This window comes from Phacochoerus africanus, chromosome 15 (genome assembly GCF_016906955.1).
Source record: "Phacochoerus africanus isolate WHEZ1 chromosome 15, ROS_Pafr_v1, whole genome shotgun sequence".
NCBI classification, from domain to species: domain Eukaryota; kingdom Metazoa; phylum Chordata; class Mammalia; order Artiodactyla; family Suidae; genus Phacochoerus; species Phacochoerus africanus.
Window position 1 is genome coordinate 137,677,286 of NC_062558.1, and position 12,874 is coordinate 137,690,159.

Here is a 12,874-nt window from a genome sequence, read left to right on the forward strand (position 1 = left end):
TGCTGTGTCTGGCGGCGGGTCCTCAGCCCGATTTACGTGGCCTTCCGCGCGATCACACAGACGCAAAGGCTCTGTCAAGACAGAACTTTTTGGTTTTGGTTTCTGTTTTCTCACTTCCATAAACCGTTACAGTTTCTCTCGACAACAAAATGAGAATAAAGGGTAAGTTATAAATGCCACCTCCTAATAGGACAGCAGTTAAATTGGAGATGTACATCATTGGCCACTATGAGAAACAACTTTCATAATTGTTTTAATTTTCTCTCTTGGTGTTATGAAGCCCTTCATTACATAGAGTTCTATATTTGCACCTTTATTTGTAATGAAATAAAGGATGGAAGAAAATTGAGGTTAAAACATGGCCTCGCTTCTAATGGCAACACGTAAAGTTCAACTCACATTCAGAGGAAATCACACAAGCTTGAGGCTCTAAAAAGCCGAATCCCTGCATCCCCTTTGCTGTCATTTGACCCCCACCCCGGTCCCCCAAGATTTCTTAAAAAGGTAATCTATGCCTGGTGTTATCCCCAACATATAGAAAACTGTCACTAAAAGCCTGAGCCACCGATAAGCCAATTTTCAGAAATACCTGCTCATAAAAACTTTCTCTGGGATTTTTTTTCCAGTCATGATAAACAGGCTTGCTTTTTCCTAAAAGTGAGGAAAAAAAAACAACAAAAAAACTTGGAGTTCCTATCGTGGAGCAGTGGTTAACGAAGCCGACTAGGAACCATGAGGTTGTGGGTTCGATCCCTGGCCTTGCTCAGTGGGTTAAGGATCTGGCGTTGCCGTGAGCTGTGGTGTAGTTTGCAGATGCGGCTTGGATCCTGTGTTGCTGTGGCTGTGGCCGGTGGCAACAGCTCCAATTGGACCCCTAGCCTGGGAACCTCCATATGCTGCGGGTGCGGCCCTAGAAAAGGCAAAAAGACAAAAAAAAAAAAAAAGAACTTGTCCTTTGAAAATGTAAATATTCAAAGAATTTCTTTCTTTTCACAGTCAAAATCAGTAGACCATTAGATTTCATAGATTTTTTTTAAAAAATCTTGATTTCTTTAATTTTCTGTAGAAAAACATCATACTGCACTTTTTTTTTTTGGAAATTCCTTTGCAGGAGGGATCACAGCAGCGCAGAACATGTCTATGGTTTTAGGTGGTGGCGGGGGTGGGGGTGGGGTGGGTCTGGTTGTTCATTTTCAAAGCAAGTCCCCCTTTCAGAATAAAAGTAAAAGGAGACAGTTAAGGAAACGTTTTCCTACAGAGCGGGCCGCGGGTGCTGGTGGCCATTCATAGCCTATTTTGTCACCATACTAGAGAGCTCCTTTTTCTGTTACATCCGATCTTTGTGAATTGTGCGCCTGAAGACAGCAACAAGCATGTGGCTGAGATTTCAAACAGAGCAAAAACCTCCCATCTCCCAAACAGAGTGGGTGAATATTGGGACTGCGGAGGAGCTAAGACACCCGAGATCATTACTCGAGGTCAGGAGGGTTCCTGCTAAAAATCTCCCACTTAAACCCAAGGGGAATGGACTCAAGGCATTTTTATCAGAACGGCTCTGGAGTCAGGGATATGCTTTGACTGCTGGTGTAAAGCTTTTGACCTGTAAAATTCCAGAGCCGGCGGTTTGAACTGGGGCTTGCAGGAGCCGAGCGCTGACTGCATGGGCTGGTGTGGGTGAATTTCAAGACGTGGCTTGTGTGTTTTTAACGGCACTGCGCTGATAAATCACGTTGCATTTTCACTCATTGGTATCAGTACCCTTCTGGCTCAGCGGCCTGGAGCTAGAGGGTTGCTGTTGTTTTGGTGAAACAGCCCAAGGGCCGCCCCATTGAAGTTGGGGGCGGACTAGAATGATACTGTTTATGAATTAAACAAAACAAAACAAAACAAAAAACGAGGTGAGACCTGAATGTCTGGGGGCTTGCAAATGGGTTCTAAGCCAATTCCAGAGTTAGAGTCGGAAGTCAGCCTGAGCAGAGGGAGCCCCTTTGGCGCAGAGGCCGGCGAAGGGGTGGCTTTCAAAAGGGAAAACCCTTGTGGAGATGTGTGAGCTTCAGCACGTATTTAGAAAAATGAAAACCTCGTGATTTCGAGGTCATGGTTCAGACAGTGCTGTCCCTCCCAGTCGGAGGCTACATTCATTCCATAAATAACTTCTAGGTGGGAATGACTCCTTGCTGGATTGTTTACGGCTGTGAACTAACAGGATGGCAGCTCTGTTATGAATGGAGGATGTGATGATTGCTTGGACTCTTGGTCAGAATCAGATCAACGGCTGGTTCACTTGCTGTGGATCTGACTGGTCCTACAGGTGGGATGGCAGTTTAATCCCCAGGCTGCTCTCTGGTAAGTACTGTTTGGAGTCACCCTGGGCATGGCACGAGTCCTGTCTCTGTCGTCCCTTCAGGGATATTTAACCTCCTGAGGACAATTTCCGCCATGGAGGAACGCGTTCCCGCATCCAGGACAGGGGAGCCTGGCTTGCCGGGGCCGAGGCTCGGACGGATCTTAGGCAGCGTTTGCTAAACCCCCTCCCCATGAGGCCTCAAAGGGGGTGTACACCCTGCCCTCCGTTTTAGGAAGGAGGCTGGATTCGGGGTGACCGTGAATGCATGTGACCCGGCGTCACAGATGTGGTTCCTTCTGGCTCCGTTCTGGGCTGCCCGCTGCCTTGTTGGTTCTGCTGAACAATTTCACTTTTATTTTACTTTGCCTTAATCCAGAGCAGATTTACAAATCAAGTGGCCTCTTGTGATGAGCATGCAGGACTAAAAATATGAGATTTGTCTTTGCTTTCTATGTTATTTCTGCATCTCAGATATTTATAATTGTCTTACTCTTTGAAGATATTTGTATGGGCCAAGGATGGCTCAGGATGGTGGGGGCTCCCCTGGACCCCTGATTGTGGGGATATAAACAAACCCGGCCATTAGGATCTGGGACCACAAGGCACACAGATGTCCCCCTGTGGTTGGGACAAGGAAAAGCAGAGCTGGATTCTGTGGGAGCTCAAAGCCAGGCAGAGCAGGAAGGCTGGGAACCCTGTGTGGTGACTGCTGAGCCGCTGGCCCAGCCTCCGTCGGTGGATCTTAACTGTGCTTGACTGAGAGGAATCTGTCACGTGGGGCAAGGTCCTAAGGTCTCCGGGGAGGGTGGCGGCCCCTTGGACCTTCGCTGTGAAGGATGTGCTGAGCTGAGGAGATGTCCCTGGCTTCCAGGATTTCACCTTTTTTGTCCTCAATCGTTTGATCCACAAAATTACCCATTGTGCGGGCATTTGTCTGTTTACTATAATGAAGACAACCGGATTTGTAATTGTCTATTAAATGGTCTATTAAATAGTGTCATAGCTAGAGGGACCTCAGCAAAAATAATTCGGCTTCTCAATGCTTCACAGCCTCCCTCTCCTCACACTGTGTGGCCACACTTTTTGGGAAGATAGCTCAAGGCGCTCTTCTTTCTTCTTTGAAATCTCATAACCTGAAGCTCTGCTGGTGTCCCCCCTCCCCCACAAATCTCAGTTTCCCCAGGATGTTGCGTGGGGCTCTCCTCTCGCCTGGGGGTTCTCCCAAAGCTCCTTTATCTCTCCGAAGTTCTGTTGATATAATAGTTTCTGCTCCTGGCTGATCACCTTTCCTTGTGTCTGGTTCTGTCCGGGGGTCCTGTCTTCTCCAGCCCCCACTGCTTCAGGCCACATCGCTACCTCACCTCCTCTTGTCTCTTTGTTACCTGTATCCCTACCTGCAGCTTTTTTTTTTTTTTTTTTGTCCTTTTAGGTCCGCACCTGCAGGAGGCACATGCAAGTTCCCAGGCTAGGGGTCAAATCGGAACTGCAGCCATGGGCCTACACCACAGCCACAGCAACTCAGGATCCCAGCCGCATCTGCAACCTATCCTGCAGCTCACGGCAATGCCAGATCCTCAACCTACCGAGTGATGCTAGGGATTGAACCCTTGTCCCCATGGATACTCGTCGGGTTCATTACCGTTGAGCCACGGCGGGGACGCGGTGGGCTCTGTTTCTGGTCTAGCACACTCATCAGTGTCCCCACCCTCCCCGTCACGCAGGAAATCTCCCCGGAAGCTTGTTTTACACTCTCCGTCCCTAAGGTCGTTCTCCAGATGTGGCACGTGTTCTGTTGGTGCCCACAGAATGGCCCTTCGGCCGGGGTACATCAAAAACATTAAACACATCATTGAAAATGAACTCTATTTCAATTAAAAAAAACCTTACAGAACTCAAAAGAGATATAAGCTTAAAACTGCCAAAACGAATAATTAGGAATTTGTTTTATCGCTTCTAAGTAAAAGAAATTTAGGACATCCAAGAGTTCATGGATGAGGACCGAATAGTGAGAATGAGGCTAGAAGAGAGTTTGGTTTAAAATTGTTTCGTGCAGGCATGCCGGGACATCAAAATCCTTACGACGCGTAAAAATCACGAGAACTCGGGAGGTCTGAACTGGGGCTGCCCAGTGAAAATCGAGACACGGTAAGGTTCCTGGATCATGTCACACGCAGGAAGAAACAGAATTTTTATTAATTATGTTTTCTCTATTCTAAGGCAATGTATGATGATTAGGTACAAAAAAAATTCTTTTGTGGTTTAAAAAGCCAGCTTCGGGGAAGGTATTTAGTCAATCACATTCAGCAAGTGGGCGCATTGACAGCTGCAGGGAGGCAGGGCTGAGCATCCGAGGGGCAAGGACTCAGTCTAACCAGCCTTCCTTTCGCAATGAAGCACAAAGAGGGCCTGGGAGGGAACAGGCTGGTTTCCAAGGAGGACTGCACCTGCGGCTCTTGCAGGGCCAGGCTGCGGTCTGTGGGACCCAGGGGCCACCCTTGAAGATGCTCCATGTACAAGACCCCCTGGAGCGCCCTCTAGGGGATGTGCGCTGGCATCCTGAGGGCTCAAGGGGCTGCCGGGAATTAGACCCATGCCCAACCTCCTCTGGAAAAGCCCTGGGCAGGTGTTTGCCCTGGAGAGTGACTGCGGGAAGAAGAGCTGGGACTGGAGGCCCTCCTCTCTGCTCAGGGTTCTGTCCCCTCGGTGGCAGCTCTTCCGGACTCCCTCGTTCCCTCACATTTTCACAACCATCACGTCTCTTGACTTTGAGGATCATTCATTCTACCCATGGTGGCAGGATCATTACTGGAAAAACTCATTTGTGCTTGGCTTCTGTCTCCCCGCTCAGGCCCTCCCAGTAGCCGCATAAGCCAGAGCGGGCCAGGCTTTTTGGGGACCCTAGCACCTTGGCTCCTTCCTGGCTAATAGATCCCTGATTTTGGGGGGCCTAGTTTCATGACTTGGATAAGCCAGTCCTGGCAATTTTGTTCTCCTTTGCTAGTGCTTGGTGTTTTGGTTGTCATGTGATCTGGCTCAGACCAAAAAGAGCTATGGGAAATCTTTGAGGAACTTTTGGGAAGGTTTCCCCTTGTTAATAAGAGAGGAGAATGAGGAGAAATTCCTTTCTGCTTGGGACAGTGTGGCATAAGATGTGATATCCGGCACCACAGCAGCCATTTTGCTACCAAGAGGGGAGAAATGGTCAACTCCCTGAAGATGAGTGAGGAGGTATGAAGGAGACTTTTTTGAGTTACCAAAAGATCCTCAGAAGTTCCTGCTTCTTGAGATCTTAGGTGAGATAATTAATGCTTTTATTAATTACTTTTTTTTTTTTTTGCCAGAGTCTCCAGAATGATACCAGGCAGTCTTACTCTCCCAAGCCCCAGATGTTTTCTTCTGCCCAAGGGAAAAGTTAGCAGCAGATCCTACCTATCTTGGATTTTGTCTTCCAAAACCTGAGCTCCTAAAGAGTTCATACCTGGAGATCAGGGGAGGGAGTAGTTGTCAGGAATTCCTGACAAAGGTGATGATTCCATAGAGATGCAGGTGACCATGGTGTACTGAGGAAGGCTGGTCCCTGGTACGGGGACTACCCCGAGTGCCAGATTTCCTGGTCCAAGTCTGCCTTCAAACGAACCCCTGGGCACAAGTGGTGAGGCTATCCATGAAGCCTGTGATGGGCTGGGGATGCAAGGACTTTGCCCATTTTCAGGAGCCCCCTGAGAAGCCCCCTGTACTCTTACGTGGGCTGAAGGGAGGGTGGGAGCACCCAGGATATGGCTGAGATGGAATTCCTGCCCACCTGATGGGAGAGATGCTTGACACTGGATTTAGCTTGATTTTAGGGAAATCCTGAGTCTGTGATGTATGCTCCATTCCTGATGTGCCACACTGTGCATCTCGCTGTGCTCCTTGCCCCCAACTTGTCTGGAAAAGGCTGGAAGGCTGCACTCTCCCCAGGGTGTGCTTACATGGAGATGGTGGCAAAGGAGCGTGAGCCAAAGACCACCTGGGGTCTGAGCAGGTGCACCTTCTGAGGGTTGCCAGCCTTTGCTTTCCTTCTGCTAGAATTGCCTTTAGGGGGTGACCCAAGCAATATGCCATCAGGGACATCCTTCCAATTTAAGGAGCCATTGGGATAGAGTAGCAATTGCTCCACTTTCCTAATTCTTCAGTGTCTGTCTCCTAGTGTGTTTACTTCGGGTGGTGGTAGAATTTCTCTAAGTGATTTAGGTTTTTTTCTTTGATAAAAATTTCAACACTGCACCTGAGTTTCCTTTCCGGAGCCACATTTTCTTTTAAGATAAACTTTTTTTGGGGGGAATAATTTCAGATTTACAGAAGAAATGGCAAAGACAGTAGAAAGGGTTCCTTCACCCATTCCCCTCTGGTGGCATCTTACGAAACCGTGTGCATTTGTCACAACCAAGAGGTTACCACTGGGAGATTACTGTAACTAAACCACAGACTTTATTCAAATTTCCCCAGTGGTTTTTTTTGTCTGTTTTTGTTTTGTATTGTTTGTTTTTGTTTTTTTCCCCCCAAATGTCCTTCTTCTGTCCTACGGTCCAGTCTAGGAGGCCACACTGCATTTAGACTAAGTCACGTTTAATGTTGCATGTGAGAAAGTTGTTTCTGTTTCCCATTCTGTTTTTAGCACCCAGCTTCCAAGCCACCAAAACATCATTGCTGTCATTAAATACAGAAGTCGTATCAGATAACGTCTCTCTCTCTTTTTTTTTGTTTTTTTTTGCCTTTTCTAGGGCTGCTCCCATGGCACATGGAGGTTCCCAGGCTAGGGGTCTAATCAGAGCTGTTGTTGCTGGCCTATGCCACAGCCACAGCAACAGAGGATCCAAGCCGCATCTGTGACCTACACCACAGCTCACGACAACTCGGGATCCTTAACCCACTGAGCAAGGCCAGGGATCGAACCCGCAATCTCATGGTTCCCAGTTGGATTCGTCAACCACTGAGCCATGACGGGAACTCCAAGTTAACGTCTCTTTAATAAAATTCCCAACTTCTACACCCGATCTGTGAAGGTGCTAAAACTTGGACAAAATTTAAAGACATTCTGCGCCCTGAGCCAGATGGTCAATGTAGCTTCAAAATATCACGTGGTGAAAAATATTCCCCAGAGAGCTTCTCGGAAGGGGGTAGGTAGAAACCCTCACAAGTTAAAATATTTTTTTTCTTTGCATGCAAATTTGGAAATTTCCATTTTCCTCCTTGTTTATGGGCTGAAAGGTTAGGAGGCAAATGGCTTTGTATTTTTTATCCTTTCTGTGAAAAGATTAGCATATGCTGCCTTTAAAATGCTCTTAATAGTTTTTAATATCTGTAGACGTTCATAGATGATTGTCTAAGTAATCCGACTGGGAAATTAATTGCTTGATCTTGTAAGTTTCCGAGTCCAAGACGTGGAAGGGATATCAGAATGTAGTTGTGTTTGATGGTATCTTAAGGTAGACTCACTCTTGGAATTGATTTTTGGGTCTGTAGGCACCAGCTGTGAGAGCCTGAACAACTGGGGGAGGCCGACCTTGCTGTCTGATGCTGTATATTCGCATTTACACTGTGTCTACTTTTGGCTTCGTGAGGGCGTGGAACAAAATCACGACGTGAAAAAGAGGCCCATGATCAATTCTTTTGCCTGTGTGACACCTCCACTGACTTGTCAGAGCCTTTTCTCACCAGATTGCCTGTGCTTTCTCACAACCGTGTATCATCATTGCTTTGTCATTCACCTTCGGGAAACCTCCCTGCTAACACTCAATACGGGACCCAGGTCGGCCTCATCCTGACAGACGCAAACCGCACAGCACCAGCTGCCACACGGGAGCATCCTGCGTTATTTGCCCGGCTTTCCCTCAGCTTCCTTCTCTTAGGACATGGGTATGGTCGTCGCACTCTGCATCCTTGACTCTGGGGCAGACTGGCTTCATCTCCGTGCCTCGGGAGACCTGGCTTCTTTGAAACCATCCCCTATAAACCATCTCTGCGCATTCAGATGTAACCTTCCCTCTTCAAATCCTTGTAGACCTGAGATCTGGCTTGCTTGTGTCTCAAGAATCTCCAACTTGTTTGCTGGGTTCTCCAACTTTCTCTCGAGGTCTTAGTGCCCTCTAACCCCACTCCCCTTCCCCCCTCCACAGCCCTAGCTTGCAAGATGGTGGCAGAAACTGGTGGAGTTCTGTGCCTGCCTGGTAGCCAATGGAGGACACCATTTCTGGAGCATCTTCTGGGTACCAGCCATTGCCCCGTCCCTCTGGGAACTCACGGATCCTCCCCACAACTTCATGGGACGGCTTCTTCTGTTTCCCTCGTTTTGCCTGCGAGGAAACAGAACTTAAATAGTTTCGTGTGAACTTAAATAGCTTTTCTGGGCCAAAGCTAGTCTGTAGATGAGCTGGATCTGGAACCCACAAGTGTTAGGACTGCAGAGTCAGAACGCTCTTCTCTCCCAGGAGCTGACCTGTGACTGGGCCCAGTGAGCAAACGATACATATTTTTAGCTCATCCATCTAATGGCCTTTCTTGAGCCAGGAAGAATTCACTCTTCCGGAGTACCTTGCGACGGCATAATGCAGTCTTCTAGTACATTGTTTAACTGCCCCGATCTTGGAATGACTTTATTGTATTACCTCCTGTCATTCTTATATTCTGAAATTGACTTCGAAACAGTTAAGTCTTTCCTTTGCAGTGATTAATGCGATGTTTGGATGTTGTCCAGGTCTCCCCACCGCGCACAGGCATGGGGCATGGGGCGGGGGGGACTCTTAAAGCTCTTGAGAAGTCATCTGATCGTTTTCACCAGTGACATCAGGGAAGGTGGGCCAGCACCCTTTTCCACCCCTCCGGCTGGGCTGTGGCTCCCTTCCCAGAGCAGAGCTGTTGCAGCTGCCTCTGAGTATCTGGATTTCCCTGAGAACCGGGTGACTGCCTGTGGGGTGGGGTGGCACGATTTCCCAGATGAAGGTGGGCTTTTCTTTTTCCCTTTTGGCCCTACCCACGGCATTTGGAAGTTCCCGGGCCAGGGATCAAACCAGAACCACAGCAGTGGCAGCGCCAAATCCTTAACCGCTAGGTTACCAAGAACCCCCCACCCACTTTTTTTTTTAATTTATTTTTTAAATGGCCACACCCATGGCACATGGAAGTTCCCGGGCCAAGGACTGAGCCTGTGTCTTTGTGGGGACCTGAGCTGCTGCAGTCAGATTCTTAACCCACTGCACCACAGCTGGAACTCCCTAAGGGACTCTTAAGGTGGGATTTTCTGAAGACACGGGGCAGGAGGAGGAAGGACCAGTGGCCCGGCCGAGGGGCCATGTGGTCGCCAGACTCTAATACTTATGTGAGTCTCTCAGGTGGGTTAGCCTTCATCTTTTTGAATTTACTGTCGCTGGACCTCTCTTCACTTGCACCAGGCTGCATCTCAGTGCTGTGGATGCTTTGGGAGACCCTTGGTGGAGCTGGGCTTCTAGCACCTGGCGGACAAATATCAGAGGGCTTTGGAGGCAGGAGGAGCTGGGAAGGGGCATGGGCTGGGTCCTAGGACGCAGGGGTAGTAATGGAGAATGAAGATGCTGTGTGGACCACTTTAACCCTGTCCTGGTTTCCAAGGTGGAACCAAAGATATCTTGGTGGTGGAATTAGCCAGGCTTTGCGGCCACCTCCAGCTCTCTTCATTGCTGTAGACCTGCCTGGCGGGTCCTAACGGCTCTTTTGTGGGAGCAGACTCAGCTGCTTATTGCATGGTGAGCTTTGCAGTTGGGACGAATCTCTGGGGGCTGCTGGTGGTCTCTCCCACGTTCCGTGTTCTGTGAAATGAATTGTTGGTCGAGAAGATCACTTACTTCCTTGTCCCTCTGTCTCGTCACCTCTGTGCCTGTTTATGCCACTTTGGCCACAGCACACAGACTGCACAAAGCATGCGCACAGGCGGGGCCTCCCCGTGAAGGTCTATGTGGCACGTCTCTCGGGTTCTCTACCTTGGCAAACTGCCTTTTGGTCGGGAATGGAGCCTGGAGAGGCATTGCCTGGGCAGGACGCATTCGTTCTGGGTTCACGGCAGGATTCTTTTTTTTTTTAGTCTTTTTAGGGCCACACCTGTGACATATGGAAGTTCCCAGGCAAGGGGTTGAGTCATAGCTGCAATTGCCAGAATCATAGCTGCAACTGCCAGCCTACACCATAGCCACAGCAAGGGCAGATCCAAGCCTCAGCTGCGACCTACACCACAGCTCACGACAACTCGGGATCTTTAACCCACTGAGCAAGGCCAGGGATCGAACCTGTGTCCTCATGGATACTAGTCGGGTTTGTTACCCCTGGGCCATAATGGGAACTCCTGAATCGTGGTATTGCCCAGAGGGAACTGTATGGTAAATCATGACCGTGTCTTCAAGCACTTTGAACCATTTCTTTTAAAAAAGATTTTTTTTTAGACATTCCCTGTGGTGTATGTGGGCAGCTGCAGCTCTGATTCCACCCTGAGCCTGGGAACTTGCATACGCCACAGGTGTGGCCATAAAAAGGAAAAAAAATAAAAGAGCAATTTGATTTGCGTATAGTGTGATCGCAGGCCAAGGTGGACTCAACAAACTTGCAAACTGTTAATTTCAGGTATACAGTGAAGGAAATCAGTTACGCTCGTACATGTTCATATGCTTTGAAGCATTTCAAGGCCTTTCCAGCTCTTTTGTTTTATTTGTTCTTTATAACATCCCCGGACACTGAGTCCCAGAGAGGGGAATTGATCTGTCTGGGGTCCCAGGTGGGAGCTGGGACTAAAACAGGAGTCTCCCACTGTCATCCCTGCGCTCACCTCTGGAAGGACTGGGTCACTGCCAAGCTCCTCGGGGGACCCCCGGCGTGCAGGTGGGAGCCAGGAAGGTGGTCCAAGGCGCGCAGCCCCCAGCGTTCCCCAGGGTTACGCCTACAGCGGCCGTGTCATTTCTGCAAGGCCGCGCCCAGGTCACAGGAGGGTTTCTGCAGAGCAAGTTGCAGGGGCGCGGAAGTGAGCAGAAGAATCGTGTGCTCCTCCGCCGCCCATCCTCTTCCTCGGCCCTGGCCTGCCACTCCCACCACTTCGGAGCACCTGTCACTTCCCTCCCAGAAAAGGCACCCTCTATCCTTCAGTGTTTCAGCTCCAGGGAAGGAGGGCTTGTGGTCAAGGTCTTGGGGGCTGAGCTGGCGGGGAGGGGAGGGCAGGGGGGTGAAACCCAGCTTGAGCCGAGCTGGCTCCAGGGCGGAGGAAGTAACGCAGGTCTGGATGGCGAGCCGGGTTCCATCAGGAAGAGTGGGGAGAGCGGAACGCAGAAGTAAAAGACGTTTGCCAAGTGCCCAAGGGGAGACATTCCTGGGCCCCCCTTGGCCTAGGATCCCACTAATAAGGGCAGAGGAGTAGAATGCGTTCCAAGCAGCAGAACGGAGCTCTCAGCATCCGGTGGGGATGGGATCCAGAGGACCACTCCCAGCCCCGGAAGGGGGCCGGGGGCCACAGAACACCCCAGCCAAGCTCTCCTTGCAGCCAGAGGAGGCCTCTGCTCTCAGCCACTTCAGGAGGAGCAGACCCACTGCACGAGGCCGGCTGGGAAGAGGAGCCCGTTCCGAGGGCCGCCACGTGGGGGCAGCATCTTTGAATATTTCAAACCGCAACCCGTTCTCTCTCCAGCTGAGACGCTGGCAGGAAAAAAACAAAAACAAAAAACAAAAAAACTTGCACGTTAACAAAGGACATTTCGCATTTGAAACGATTTAGGGGAGAAATCCTGTTTTAATGTCAGCCCAGAGTTTCCGCTTATATTCATATTCAAAGTTATCTCTAGAAAATAATCCATCGAGTTTTAAACTCGGGTGACGGTAATGGATCAAGCATAGACATCACAGCCAGGGTGGGATAACCCTCTGAAAAATCACAGTATGTGGTCGATTTTCTGAGTGGATGAAACTGGGCTTACAGTTTATGCGGGGAGTATTTGAGCTAAATGAACTCATGAAAGAAGATAATACAATGTACCATCATTTTAAAGTAATTTAATCATGAAAACGAAAAATTTGGAAGAAAACAGATATTTTACTTAATAGAAACCATCTGTACTGTACAGTAGGCAAATTGTATAAAAATGAATAAAACTGTCTCTGGAGGAGAATGGCTGAGGCGCGGGGCTTCTGTAATGAAGATGTATATGCGCCTTTTAGCATTTGCATCGTCTATTAGATGAGGTAAATTGCACGGGAGTATAAGGGAAACAGTTACAAATTTTATTACCGTCATATGACTGATGACAAATGCAGCATTAGAAATAATGCACATGCGAGGCGGTCTGTCCCCAACTCCGAATGAGGGGCGCTCCTCTTCGGACTGGTCTTGGCTCCACGTTTATTGAGCTTTGGGTCACTAGGAGGGTTTCGTCTAGTTACGATTGCCTGAGTGGCTGGGACCCACTAAGGATCCTCTTTTAACTTGTTTAGGCTCCAAGTGTGCTCTTTGATTTGATTTGGCTCCACCAGGGAAGGAAC